A 15,357-nucleotide genomic window follows, 5' to 3' on the forward strand; every position below is an offset into this window, starting at 1 on the left:
ATAATTGGCTAACCTCTTACCACGGCAACTCTCTCTCCCACTTCAGCAAAACAAATTATTTCTGTGGTTTTCTCACCTGATGATGATTGCTTGTGTTGCAATCGAAACGTCGTGATTTAATTTAATTTATTTTATTTTCTACCTACGTACCTTTACCGAAAGGACCAAATAGTATAGATCCCTGCAGTCACGAAAACTTCTAATCTAGATTGGCTAAACCTATTACACGCTCACTTACGTACCATGTGCGGTATGTTGTTTTTTTCTCTCCCTCTCTCTCTCGTGTTACACGTCGAAAAATGCAAGGCAGGCAGCAAAATTAGACAAACTAATTGAGCCCCCCTCTTTCGGCTGACGCCATCGCCAGTCGTAAACATGAGCGGCACGCACGCAACGCACGCAACGCAACGCACGCACGCCACGAGGACGCACACAGCCAGCAGCAGCAGCAGCGGCTGCACGCACACGCACGCACGCGCGCGCCCGCTCTGTGCAAACACGCGCTCGCACGCATCGCACGCGCGCCTCCCGCGCGGGCACACGCAGGGAGCTCACGCACACACGCGCGCGCAAAAAAAAACCACCCACCCACACAACACGTGTCGGAGCGCGCACACCACACACACACCACACGCGCGCGGGCGCGCCACCGTGAAAATGATGAGAAGCCGGATGTACACGGGCACATTAGCATGGACCACAAGCCACCTCCGCTAGTCTAGACAGCCACAGGCTAAACTACTATACCTCCCAGAAAGAATCGCTTTTTTTTGGTGCAGTAAAGTATATTACACGTGCATGCACATGTACAGTCCACTGCTGGATGAGGGCCTTCTCATATCGTGGGTGACATCGGGAGTTGTTGAACAATATTTCATCACCACGCTGGCCGTTGTGATCTGACGAAAGTGGATATTGCCGCACTGCATTCGCTACCCCTCCACGTATCCCACCCAGCAAGCCCTGTGCTGGATCATCTGTTTGTGCATGGTGGCGATCCAACAAAGCGGTATCCAGGCCCGAACCTGCTTAGCTTCCGAGATTTGGCCATAGACATTTAAGGATTACCATGAAGAATATATCTGTCTAAAATGTGCTCTACGCAGGTCAATGAAGGACGCGCATCAGTGTCTGCTAGCAATTATTGTACACATCTTAACCTCCAATGTTGGTGATGCCACGAAATTAAAGTTTTTGCACCGTACGTAGCCAACCGTGCTAATCGGAGGTGCGGGGGAAGTACAACAAACTTAACACAAAAAGCAGTTGTAAAGAAATTAGTTTTCAATGTAGATTTAAAAGTGCACAGCTCCGGTGGTTTCAGATGGCTGCAGAAGTGCATCTGGAAAAGGACGATGCAGGTAAACTCTGAAAAAGCGTACTGGTTGTTTTTCTTCTTCATTGGATGTGAAACTTATTTCATAAATGGAGAAACCATCCCGAGGCACCCTGCACCAAAATGGGCTCTTATCAATTCACAAGTTCATGTATCACTTCCCAGACAAAATAGCTATAAAGTACAGGCATGTGTTTAGGGCTATTTTATTGTTCTGGTTTAAGTCCTTGTTAGAAAAAAAGCAGCAAAAATTACCTCCAAGTCCGGAGCCTCTTGCAGCCCCGGGGCGAGGGGAACGCTGTACGCGTAATTTGTCCAAAATTACATGCACATTGCCATACACTGTACGTGTGTTGTAGTATGAAGCTGTAAACATTTAATATTTTCCAAGGAAAAGGAGGAAATTTCCACTACCTGTTTGCATGGCTAATTTAGCGTATAGAGAGTCGCGCAGGAGCGCACAATTTCATATGGTTTTAGTTACTAAGACAACATTGGACCTTTTTAGAGACTTTTTTTTGCGGTGAAAAAAGGGGGCTTTTTATTTTTACCCTCCACCACTGCGGGGCGGAAGCGTCGCAGAATGCCGCCACGCAGAGTGAAGGGACATCAATAACGCTGCGCGCCCTCTAACCGAGGCGCTTCGTCGTCCGCTTCCTTTCCCACTCGGGCAGCAGCAGCAGCAGCGGCGGCGTCGAAAGCCGCGGGGAAGAACAAAGCGACCGCTTGTGCCGAGAAGTGAAGTCGCACGTGGAGCGAATGCCTCGTGAGGCCCTCTTCAAGCAGCTCGGCACTGGCAGCAACAGCAGCAGCACACACAAAAAAAACCCTGAAAGCCACCGATGGAGGCCCTCCCCGGCCTCCATACACACCATTCACGGGGCACCTTCATCAGTGTCCGTGTGACAAAAGGGGGAAGCCTGGGGCCATGCCAAGTGTTCCCACAAACACACAACATGAACACATATAACACAAACACTCACACACTGCACTGACGGGCTTTTAGGTCAAGCGAATACTCGGAAATTTAGATGTGAATTTATAAATAAAAACAAATACCTACTATATGTCTGATTCCCCGCATAATTACAATACCTTTTGGGCTAATTCTGCAAGTTATTCATGGCCTTTTACAGAATAAAAGTACATATACAGCCCTTTGTCAAGCCACTGCCGAATGAGAGCCTCTCCACGCCATGTGGGTGGTGGGGATGTGTTTGACCACAATTCACCGTACTGATTGGTGTGGGTTGGTGAAGGTCGGGTGAACAGAAAGTGGGGGTATAGAAGTACGGTACAACAATCGATTTCGCTGCACTGCCCTCTGCTGCCTGCAAAGAAGCCCAACAGCCTACAATATGGCGGTCACCCATACAAGCACTATCCAGGCTAAACACTCCTAAACTCATGGCATCTGATGAGAATAGGTGCATTTTGGGTGATACAAATTCCAAAAATCACAAGCTTCTGAGGCTCGATTTGCTGTATTATCAGATAGTATTCTATTTGAATAGTAAAACATCTAATCCTAGTCACCCAGAAGGTGGCCCGTGTCTTCCTTGCCTATGCATTCCAGTGCCCCACTCTCTCTCTCCGCAGCTCAACGCACCCAACAACCTCTCTGGAATCACGCGGGCGAGAGTCTCCATTAGCTCCCCTCTTGCGAGGGCTTTAATGGTGTTTGCACACAGAGCAGTGGCATCACAAACGGGCCTGAGCTGCATGCTAACGAATGGGACGCTTCCCAAGGAGTGCGCCATTGTCACCATTGGAAGGGGGAAGGAAAAACACCGAGACTTGTCACAGCCACCGTTAGAATGGTGCTCACATGCCTCCTTTTCAGCCTGCGGTCCTTTGTGCGCCCGTGTGCGATGTTGTCGACACGCACCCCAGGTGACGCAAAGGGCCTTTCTCGTTTCGAGTTGCATTGTTCACGTTCCCCATCAACACGAAATTAAGGCAAAGCGCGTTACTTTGTGCTTGCATAGAAATGGGTGCCTTTTAGAATTTTTTTGTATTCATTTAGAACTATTTACAAATTTCATTCACGTACCTTTTCCGAATATTCCAGTTGTTGAATTCATGAATATCGATACACAAATGGGATTTTGTAATTATGGTATGAAATGCACTAACCGTTTACATTTTTACCTTTTTTAAAAATAAATTTGTAAACATATTCATTGGCTGCTGAAGACATGTCCAAAGGCCCAAGTGAAACAATAATAATGAATTGGCATGTTTTTGTTCAGCATAACCTCCTGTTTCCATTGGTGCGAAATCCGGGGCACCCCAAGAGAAAAAACACGTGTATATACTGTGTGAAGGTGGATTGTTTGAGATGCTGTTTGCTCCCAACGATGAGGGCTAGCTACAGTCCCAAAGCCCAGATCCAGGACAAAGTATAATCATGTACATATATAGTGTACATGTACGGCCCACTTTTGTGTATCTGTTGCTGGATGCGGGCCTCTTCATGCCCTGTGGGCTGGGTTGAATATTTTACTATACTTCACCACTTCACCACACTGGTCAGTGAGGTTTGGTGAATGTGGAGGGAATGCAGAATGACAATGACTATTGCTGCTCCGCCCTCTGCCGCCAACAATGCCTACTACACTTGTTTTATTTTTTTTAAACCGTTCAACTATTTTAACGTTACCAGGTAAGGCCCACTGAGATATACATCTCTTTTTCAGAATTGACCTGGACACAAATGAAAGCTCAGCGAAGTGGCCTATCGCGTGGAAATTTATAGCAGCAAAATACTCTAAACGCGTGTGTTTAAATGGAGAGGGAAAACCCGGAGGACTCAGAAAAATCCACGCGACCACAGGGAGAGAGAAAGACAAAAACTACAAATACACAGCAGCAGCAGCAGCAGGCGTCTGGGTGGGGATCGAATCCACGACCTCCTGCATGCCAGGCGAGGAAGTTAACATCTCGCCATCGTGGCACCCATGGATGGTCACCCATGCAGGCACGATCCAGGCTCTAGAGATCTAACGTGTTTGCAACATTCCGCGTGATTTGGTCACAGTCAAGTGGAATAATATGGCGTGAAATATTTTGCCACAATGAGGCATTGATGATGACCATGTGCATGTCTAAATCCACCTTCACGATTTCAATCTTTCTCTCTGTAGCTAAATTAAATAAAGACGGAAATAAGTACGCCGTGCCAAGATCCACTTCCACCTTATATGATATATAATATCCTGCGCTATTGAAACGCATAATTCAAACACAATAAAAACGCACTCATTATGGCCCAGCTTTTAATAAAACCGTGGCCTTTTTTCTCTGGTTATATTCCCCACCTCCAACACAGCAAATGGTCTACAAGTAGGCCATAATAAATCGAAATAAGTCGATGAGAATCACTAAATCACTCTGGCATTACTTCCCGAATAGAACTGTAAATGGAAACCAGGTTGCGCGGCGTTGGCCGGAGCAATGCGGCTGGAAAGAATAACGGGGCAGGCAGGTAAGGCGAGACAGGAAACGAAGGCGGCGAAGGGAGCAATGCAAAACCTAGGAAGCTGGATTCTTAGGACCGCCAGTATAACTTGTCCGAGAGCTGCCATGTTTTGATATCGTTGGCGTGCATGACAGGAGATACAAAAACAAGCCCGTGTGTTTATTTCATTCATCAGATAACATGTCGATCAATATGCTTCCAAACATCAACGTACAAAATGGTCGATTGCTCTTGAAACGCGAGCCAAACGTCCCCGTAACTAAATAAAAGCAATGAATTATATACAGTATAATGTATTGGTATGAAATAGATGTATTGTGTAAAGTTTTACTTACTATGAAATCAAACAAACAAATAATGAGCAACGTTTACTTTTGGCGGTCAACAATGTGTTAATTGCAAATGAACAAATCCCCGTAATGCAATCAATTTCATCAGACCTCAGAAGCTAAGCAACTTAAACTTGTAGAGGACTCTGAAGGGTGGTGATCGTGTACAGGCTGCCACGGCTGCAGGACGGCAACATCCATTGTAGTGCTGCACAACGCTCCAACACCTGTGCTCCACGCGTTCAACCAACCCGCGATGACAAATATGGGGAAGTATGACCAAATAACCTTCGTGACCCACGTGGCGTGGGGAGGCCCTCACCCGGCAGCGGATTGACAAAAATTGGCCGCACGCGTCCAATGTGTTCACTTAAAAATGCAACTAACATTTTTTCCTCACCAAAATGATTTGGCTTGCTGCTCAAACCCTAAGGATCAGTTCTGTGCATGTTGATGTCCGGAATTAGGCAAGGCACCTCGTGGTTTAATGTGTGCCATAGGTCCTTTCCTGGCTTGCCCTCACAGTTTGAGAAAACGTTTTTCCCCTCATTTTTAAGACCCCCCCCCCTCCCCTAGTCCAAATCAATTCATGCATTTGGGTTTAAAGGCAGATTTAAGTTGTATTGCACCATTAAAGGAAGATTATACCAACAAAATAAAGTGTGGACTTTTTATAGTCTTTGAAACAGTAAACGGAAATAGTTTGTTTAAATTATTACCAAAAAAATGTTTCCACAACAATACACCGTTTTAATTACATGTGTACTTAAATTAAATGGAATTGTACATTTTAACAAGCGTATTAAATTCGGAAATAGCACCATGTAGGTGCCTTTTAATTGCTTTAAATCATTGACAGAATTATAGCTTTATTGATTTTTACTCAGAAATGCATTTAACAAGAACACATATATATATCAAATGGCTGGAGTCCAAAGGTGACACGTGATGTGTATCTTCTCGTTATGCCTCACGTTGTAAATGTGTGCTTGTGTTGTAATCCATTCTGCAAGTTTAAAACGATGCTTTGCATTCTGATAAATTTAATTTAAAATATACAACTCACATCTCTGCCCTTTCTCCGTCCGCTGCTGGACGAAAACCTCTCAAACATGTACCGTTGGCATGGGAGCTGTTCGACGATAGTTCACCATGCTGGTCAATGCGGTTTGATGAGGGGGGTGGAGGCAGGACTGGTTTGGACAGCAATTGCCACAGATGTTAGCCATAGTTGGAAATCAATATTAGTTCACTGGGTTCGTAGCAGTACCAGAAATTAGATGGAATTGGGCCTGTATAATGTAAATACATTATGTAAGGTATTTGGACGATGTGATTTCTTGACGAACATTTCGTTTTCATATACAGTAAATAAAACGAATACAATGATGGTTATAGTGTTGTATACATTTTGCTCACCTTGCTTTAGTCACGGATCTTTTGAAGTCTCCGTTGGCTGGATGTGGCGGTTACAGTGTGAAAGAAGAAAAAAAAAGACCCGCACAATTTAATGAAACAAAATATTAAAACAACACAAACAGACACATTTCTGCTACCACTGTGGAAGTATTTTTCCCCTGCAAAACAGCAGGGCAGGTAATTCAGAAACAAAAGCTCCACTGTGGGGCACATGTGAAATTAATTTGTTGCCTCTGAGCCTATGGCTCACTCCTGACAGCAGACACATTCATAAGTCCTGGCTAAGCAATGCCACGTGGGATGAAATGCTACACCAGTGCGGCTATCAAAAACACCACCAATCCACCAATCCACACTTGACAAGTTTCACTGATTTCACGAAGCCACCTTTTGTTGGTGCATTCACAGATTTCACATTGAGACCCTTCATGTGTATGGGCCTCCCATAGGTCGACCCAGCCTTAAATGAGTAGCTGATGCCGTGTGTAAGCATCGCCACTGGGGAGACAAAGGCGATCGAGCGTGGTGCTGGCCACCCACCCCCTCGTGTGCCGTTCAGGCCTTCATAGGTGCTCGCTAACAGCACTTGCCCCAACAGTCTGCTCAGGCAATACGGGGGGATCTTTGTCTTTAGTGTATGTGCAATACAATGTAGAAACGCTTGTATGGCATTAGTATTACACGCGCATGTGTCTCGTATTCAATAATGTACTCGTGTTTATTTTCAGACCTTTCTTTGCCACCGCTGCACGAAGGCCTCCCCACAACGACCACAGTGATCACACACTGGACCCAAAAACGAATGTACATATTTAATGTGCATACATTGACCACACACTGTGCGTGGTCACTGTGGGTTGGTGGAGGGGAAGACCACAGGACCCGTGCTGACATCACTCGCCACTGATGCCATCGATGGCCAGGATTCGAACTCGAGTTGTCAGTTTCACTGCGTAAATCACAACACCACCACTCCCCCTATTTAATATACGTGTGTTTAACACGCGTTTTTTTAAGATTCGTATGCAGTTAACGTGTGTATGTGAAGGGTGCATATACAGATTATTGAAAATGCATGTTTAAATGTTGAGTGGGCTGGGTGTATGGGGGCAGCAAACCATTATCCAGTGACCCCCAAACTAGAACAAACAGCGTGATACAAAGTGTGGTGTATTCATGACTACATTCATGCTTGCAGGTCAGTGGGTGTGCAGTGTCAAATGTTAGTCTTTTTTTGTAGTGTTGCCTACAACTAACTCACAGCCACAACTTTCTGATAATTATTTTAAAAATTACTATTAATAAGTATCAGCTCATGGGGCCTATATGGCCGATTGGAGGCCCAGGCTGTACAAGGAGCAACTAAGTACGTAATGCATGGACCCAAAAACGGCAGAACTGTTTGGACCCAAAAACGAATGTACATACATCATGTGCATACATAATGTACATACATCATGCACATTATGTATGTTATGAATTGTGAAGAACGCAACAAATAATAAAGATCAATTATAATTTATATTAATACATTACCCCCCCGATCTTCATACCTAATTGGCTCACATGTGACGACATCACATGTATTTCTCTTTTTTCGATTTAAAGCTTTCGTGACTGCAGGGATTCATCTTCTTGGTTCTTTCGGTAAAGTCACGTAGAAGGGAAGTAATAAAATAATAAAAATAAAACATAATAAAATAAAATAATTCTCACGACGTTTCGGCTACAACGCAAGCAGCCGTCTTCAGGTGAAGAATGAGACAATGCCAAGCTAGGAGCTTATATATAAGCTGCGTTGGAGGTTGAAGAAAGAGCGCCTTAACAAAAGAATGTGCATATGAAGAGGAATTTAGCATATTCATGGAAATGCGTAGGAGGTGGGCGGGGGGGTTTCAAAGTCATATTATGCCCATGCATTATGCAGGATCAACAGCACCAAGGGGGGGTGCAGGGATTAGCAGTAACAAAGGAAAGAAATGTTAATGATATGTAGCTGCAGTTACTCAACCACCACGTAGAAAACTAAAGTATAAACTACATAAAAAACTAAAGTATAAATAGCATAGCACCATCAGTATACTTACTATACTCTACACTAAGCTGAGTTACTAACAGCAAGTAATACATTACAATTCTACGTCGTAAAAATTATATAATATGCTTCCATCTAAACTTTATTCTATTGCATCACACGAGCATATACCGTACTATATACTGCCAACATTAAATTATATACTGTATTGCTGTAAGCCAACGTATATCTTATACATTTAATATAACACTATGTATTATTCTACCCACCCTAATGTGTGTCGAAATGGTTTATTACGTCCTTCCAATGATTGCTAAGCCAGAATCCATCTTCTCGGTTAAAATTGTCTCTGTGTTTGTATATGTGGATCGCCTCATGAACGAATCTCTCATGATAGCCAGATGGCTTGCAGAGAACCTCTGTCTTGGAGAAGTCAATATCATGTGAGCCCACTGAGTTGTAACAGTGATCTGCCACGGCTGAGGTGTTTGTCCTACCGTGTTTCAGGTCAGCTTTATGTTCACGGATGCGGTCCGAGACATGCCGTTTGGTTTCCCCAATGTAACTGCTACCACAGAGGCAACTTAGTTTGTAGACGCTAATCCCTGCACCCCCCCTTGGTGCTGTTGATCCTGCATAATGCATGGGCATAATATGACTTTGAAACCCCCCCGCCCACCTCCTACGCATTTGCCATGAATATGCTAAATTCCTCTTCATATGCACTTCTTTTGTTAAGGCGCTCTTTCTTCCACCTCCAACGCAGCTTATATATAAGCTCCTAGCTTGGCATTGTCTCATTCTTCACCTGAAGACGACTGCTTGCGTTGTAGCCGAAACGTCGTGAGAATTATTTTATTTTATTATGTTTTATTTTTTATTATTTTATTACTTCCCTTCTACGTGACTTTACCGAAAGAACCAAGAAGATGTATTTCTCTATTTAAGCCCAAAACAGGATTTCTCCACAACTCTGGCTATCGCCTGATGATGCTAGCTGTAATTACCGCCGAAACGTCGTACACAAATTGTAAATGTTGTGGGTTTACTCTCCAACACACCGGTGTGCTGAACTAGTCACGAACTGGCGCGGTTTGTTCACGTGACAAACTTCTAGATTTGAAGCTTTCGTGACTGCAAGGATTCATATTCTTAGGTTTTTTCGGTAAAGTCACGTAGGTACACACGTGACAAACCTTACTAACTGGCTGTGTCGGGTGGTGGCAGGTTCAACAACACATTTCTTTTTACGCGATCTGACCCAAAAAAAAACTATTATGAATAATGAACCAATGTGTATAGCCGAATGTACACAAGACAAAGCTACCTGTGTATATGGATAGCCTTGGCTATTTGCTTGTACAGTCTTGGCTGTACGGCACCACACATTCCTGCGGCACATGGGTGTGGGTAAGAACCGTGCCTGGACCAGTCTCCATGTGGCTGCCTAAGTCCCAGATGCCCTTCCTTTTTGCCTGAATGCCAGTAGCAGAAATGGGATGGAATTAGGCCAATTCTACGCTATACGCATCAGAAATACGTAGTATTTCAATGTGGATTCTGGCAGTGTGGAATGGGCCTGAAGCGGCATTGTGGTTGGCTAGAATTAGCAATGCTCGACGATGCGGAGCATAACTGAAGCTTAACTAGGCTAGGTTTGCAATAGAATCCCAATAAAATCCCATTCGGTTGCACAAATTTTCCATTGTAGAATCCCATTCCGTTGAATGGATATTTTTTACATGAGAATTGTCAACAGAATGACTCATGATTTCTGCTAGAATTGTCCAGCAGTAGACTCGTGGAGATTGAAAATGATTCCAACATGAGTCACCCAGTTCTAATTGTCATGTCAATATCCCATTTACCAAGAAAAGCTTTCCTGAGTCTCAAGAATATTTTTAAGCAGAATCCTGTGTTTGAATGTATGGCCAACTCCTTTTGAAGTTATTCGCTGTGCAAGCGACCTGCAGATTAAAGAGTCAATGTCTGTCCCGCCATCTCCTAGCCATCTTGCACTACTCAAGGCCTCTAACACGTGGTATTCCCTGGCAGCCTCCCATCCAAGTACTCACCAAGCTTAGCTTCCAAGATTTGATGTGATTAGGGGAATCCATGATTTTATCACAGAGCATGTATGTACTGTACTGTATGTGGTTCCATGTGTATACATGTGTGTGGTACAACAAACTAGTATGTTACAAGGTTATAAGCTCTGGTTCAACAGCGTGTGTTTGGCTGGGAGGTGCTTTTCCATGCACATAATGTCATTTCCTTGTGTTACTATTGATTTGGAAAATAGGCCAGTATGTATGTGTGTGCATAATGAACTTCTTTCACACCGTAAGTAGCCAACCGCTCTAATCAGAGGTGTGTGTAGCCTTCCACATTAAGATGCCTCCCTTTGAAGCTTTGACTCGGCAGTAACAATGAAGACGCGTAATTAATGGCGTCCATTGGAAATGTTCTATTAAAGATGGCCAGAGACGTCAGCATGTTATTACAGTTTCGTGGCATCCGCCATTGGCCCTCAAGGACATCACAGTATCATGCCACAATACCTGCCCTAATTATACCACATCACACTGTGTATAAGGTGGGACAGCAGTATATTTCATACATGACTCGAATACCGCTGGTAAATATCAGAGTCAAGCAGACAGCGGGCAAAGTTGGCTTCCAGCTGGCTTCGCGCGGACTTCACAAACCTCAAGCACTGCAGGAATAAAAATAAGGGATTTGGCAAGCAGACAGCAGAATGTCAACTATAATGCCAAACAGAAAGAAAACTTTCTTTTGACGGGCGTTGTTAACGAGTGTCCTTACCTCTCACTTCAAAGGTGACACGGAACAACCGAGTTTCTGTGACTCCACTGTGCACTTCATCCGTGTGGGGTTGTAATAAAATCTTTTTACATTTCCACATAACTAAAATAACACAATTCTTCACCCCTGTGTGCTTGTTATTTTTAAAAAGGCTAATTAGTAATGGGTGTGGATGGTAATTGCAGACAAATGTGTAACCTTCTCCCACAAGGCTGCTATGCGCACTAAAACGGTCAATGTCAAACACATTGTCCATCATCATCTGTTCTTTGTCTTTTTCATAAAAACCATCACAGCAAATAAATAGTATTACTCTGACGATCATAATCCATGAAGTAATCATTGCCCATTAGTCCGTTGTTGTTATTACAATTACTCTATTGCAACGGTACATATAAGTTTTACCTTTTATTACGCATCATATGAAAATATTATTTTCATGACATTATTACCGTCATTATCATCAAATCTTTTACTGTAAGTTTTAGAAGTGTATGCAGTAATGTCCTCGTCATTGTTTCATTCCTCCTCCTCATCATTTTTATCCATCCATTGATCATTGCCAATATCGAAATTCACGACCATCATCAATACGATCATATTTCTCACTGACCACAGGAAATTGATTAAGCCACATTGCCAGAAAGCATGGTCCAACGAAGTCAAACCACTGGAATTTGGCTTTGAGAGGACCACCTTGGAGGGTGTCGCAAGAAACACCACCAGTCCTCGGGGAAATTTTTTTTATAAAAGAGACAGTGTTGAAGTCAATGCTTAAAAAAGCATATACAGAATGAATGCTTAATACATTCACGTGATTAATTATACGTTTTGTATTTGGCCCACTATTGCAAAATTGCCTTTAGGGGTTTCTTGGCATCCTCCATCCTGGAAATTCGTAATGTTGCTCTATTTTGAGTTGTTTTTACTTTAAATGTAAACCATGATACATTGTTCCAGTATTTCGTAGCAATCATTTGGATCGTGGAATTTAGTTTTAACACTTTTCGTTTTTTGGCACTTTTTAAAAGTTGTTATTTGCCACGGAAAAGCTTGAAATTATAAACTTCGATTCAAACTGTGGTGAAGCGACCCAAGAATTGGCCAGCGTTCAATAAGAATTAAAAACATGTTTTGGTTCTGTCCAAATGTATATTTTATGGTGCACATTAATTCGTGACAAAGGATTAATTGCTGGCACATTTGTACATTTCATTGTGAAGGCAATAAATACTTCCACTGTCATCAACAACTCCAACATAGCCTTTAATCCAATTGAGACAAATGCCTGACGTGTGTTTTCACTTCGGTAAGATTTGCCACCTTTAAAGATCATCACAATAAATACATGTGTATTTTCGACTTTGTCAAGCCAAAAACACTCCCATTTACAGTACATATGGGAGAGCAGTAGTGCAGTAGTTGGGGCACCAGATTATGAACCCAATGACCCGAGTTTGATTTCCAGCCATCGCCCCAGCCGCGCCTCCCTTCTCGAACCCTCTAGAGCAGGGGTCCCCAACACCCGGGCCGCAGACTGGGACCGGTCCCTGGCCTGTTAGGAACCGGGCCGCACAGCAGGAGGTGAGTGGTGAGTCCGCACGTGGCCCGCCCGTTATTTTATAATTTACCACTTCCGTCCGCACCTTTTCCCGCACTGAGCACTTGTCTCAGTCACAGTTTTGGTAAGCCCACAAGCTGATAACCCCTAGTAGCCACAGTGAGTAATAAATAAACGTGGCTGGAGAGCTTCTTTGAAAAGGGAGATAGACCCAATGATGAACCCCCCCTCCCCCGGTCCGGGAAAAAATTGTCTTCCACGAAACCGGTCCCTGGTGCCAAAACGTTTGGGAGCGTTGCTCTAGAGGGCTCCCGGGGCTTCCACACGAGGTCTTCCATGACCCTTGCCCCAGTTCCTCCACCCTGCTGCCGGCACACCCGCGTATATGCTCAGCGGCGTGTGCGCTAAGTGCCCACCTGCAGTTGCTGCTGCTGTCCAACAGTCAGCGCTATGTCACTACACATACACCCAGCAGTATAAATCGGTACAACACAGTTAGTCTTTTGGCATGTTGCATGTTGGGGGTTCACGTGTGGGTATTCCCACCTCTTTTAAAATGTCCGGCCAGTGTGGAAGAGGAAGCCAATATATATACTAATGAGGCTTTCTCGATCGCCCTCTTGCGGAGGCATAAGCTAGTAATTGAAGTCATACCGTAGACAGTCAAGCCACAAGGATCCTCACACCATACACTGGAAATGTGGATAACCCAGACTTTCTTTAGAAGTTAAACAGATATATAGATACTAAAACAAATAGGATATGCAGCCATATAGTGTGTACGTTTTTGTGGTCTAATACATTTAATATATTTTTTATAATTGCAATTCGTAAGTCTTCAAGTGATGTATCTCCAACCGCACTCTTGTCTTTAAACAAAAACCATGCTTACTTTTTCTTGAATTCAATCAATAGAATGAGTAACACCTTTAAATGCATTGATTTAACTCTTTAACCAGACACTGTGAATGCCTGTGGAAGCTGCTTTTTTAAAATACTGTAATAATAATATTCCACATCCATATGTCAATCCACCGCTGCATGAAGGCATTCTCATGCCAGTCATGGGGGTTGTTTACAGTTCACGCTAGTTTATATAATACTGTTTTCATTTAGACACTGTAGGCTATTGTTTCATTGAAGCGACGTGTGCCATTGCTCAGTTGCTAAACTTGTGTCGTGCTGTAAAGCGGCGTGCTGCTAAAACGGCTGCAAGTGCGTTAACCAAACGAAATCATTTGGATAAACAATAAACACATTCAGCGTCCTTTCAGTGTAGGAAGAGCTTGGTTTCAGTCCCAAAGCTGGCAAGATGAAATAGGTACAGCGGAGAATGCTAAGGCATACGCATTTGCTCATTTAAACGAACTTACAGGGCTCTGTTTAGCGACTTGCAACGGCCGTTGATATCAATCAGATGCATTTGATAATTTCAAACAAAACCTAGAATGGAAAACAAAGAGCGAGTTGTTTTTTTCTACAGGGCCGTATCATTATAGGAGCTTTCAGGGCGATTGTTTCTCGGTTAGAAATTATCCTAATCCTGGGACAACGGTAGTCAGCCATCCTGGTCACCGATCAGAGCTGAGCTAATCATGCCAGGCAGGGCTCCGTTTAAACACACATCCATGGCTCATTAACTCCGCTGAATGGCTCGCGCCGAAGACAAAGATCTGAATGCTGAATAGCATCACATAATTCCCACCAAACCTCCACAATCATACACTGTGCTCTATCGTTTATTCTCTTTCAGACTGTTCATTATGCTGTGAACAAGATAGAGAAGTGTAGTGTAAATGGTATAAGCATGTGTCGCGTGTGCAAAAAAGTGCTAAAATAAGTTGTGATCGTTCAAGAAAATGTACTTATATATTGTACAGATTGTAATGTATTTACATAAACGTTCATTGAAAGTTTACAGAAGCCGTGTTGTGGCCAGAGAGCATTGGTTTAATTTGAAGAGCACACCTTAACATATTTTTTAGGTATATTGGACATTTAATCAACATCATGATGTCGTCATGACAAAAGTTGTTGATATGGAATAGCCCACTTTTGGTACACAGTTGCTACCATTGGGAGATTTTTTTTTTTACATTTGTAAGTGGTCAGGGATTTATTGCTCCCACGAGAATTTACATGAATGACATTTGGAAACAGACTCACTTTTACGATCTCTGGACTAACATTTATAATCGAACCTTATGGCGAGACGCTGAGGTCCCATAAGCCCCCGGCTCTCGCATAAACATTATATTATAATGTAAACAAAAACTTTGCTCTTTTTCACCAATGGGTTTGAAGGATGGTGGCAAGTGTTGTCTTGTTAAACTATGCCTTTAAAACTGAAAACTACTTATCTGCAGTACC

This window comes from Lethenteron reissneri, chromosome 17 (assembly GCF_015708825.2).
Source record: "Lethenteron reissneri isolate LAM-NWPU_2019-01 chromosome 17, ASM1570882v1, whole genome shotgun sequence".
Classification (NCBI taxonomy): Eukaryota; Metazoa; Chordata; class Hyperoartia; order Petromyzontiformes; family Petromyzontidae; genus Lethenteron; species Lethenteron reissneri.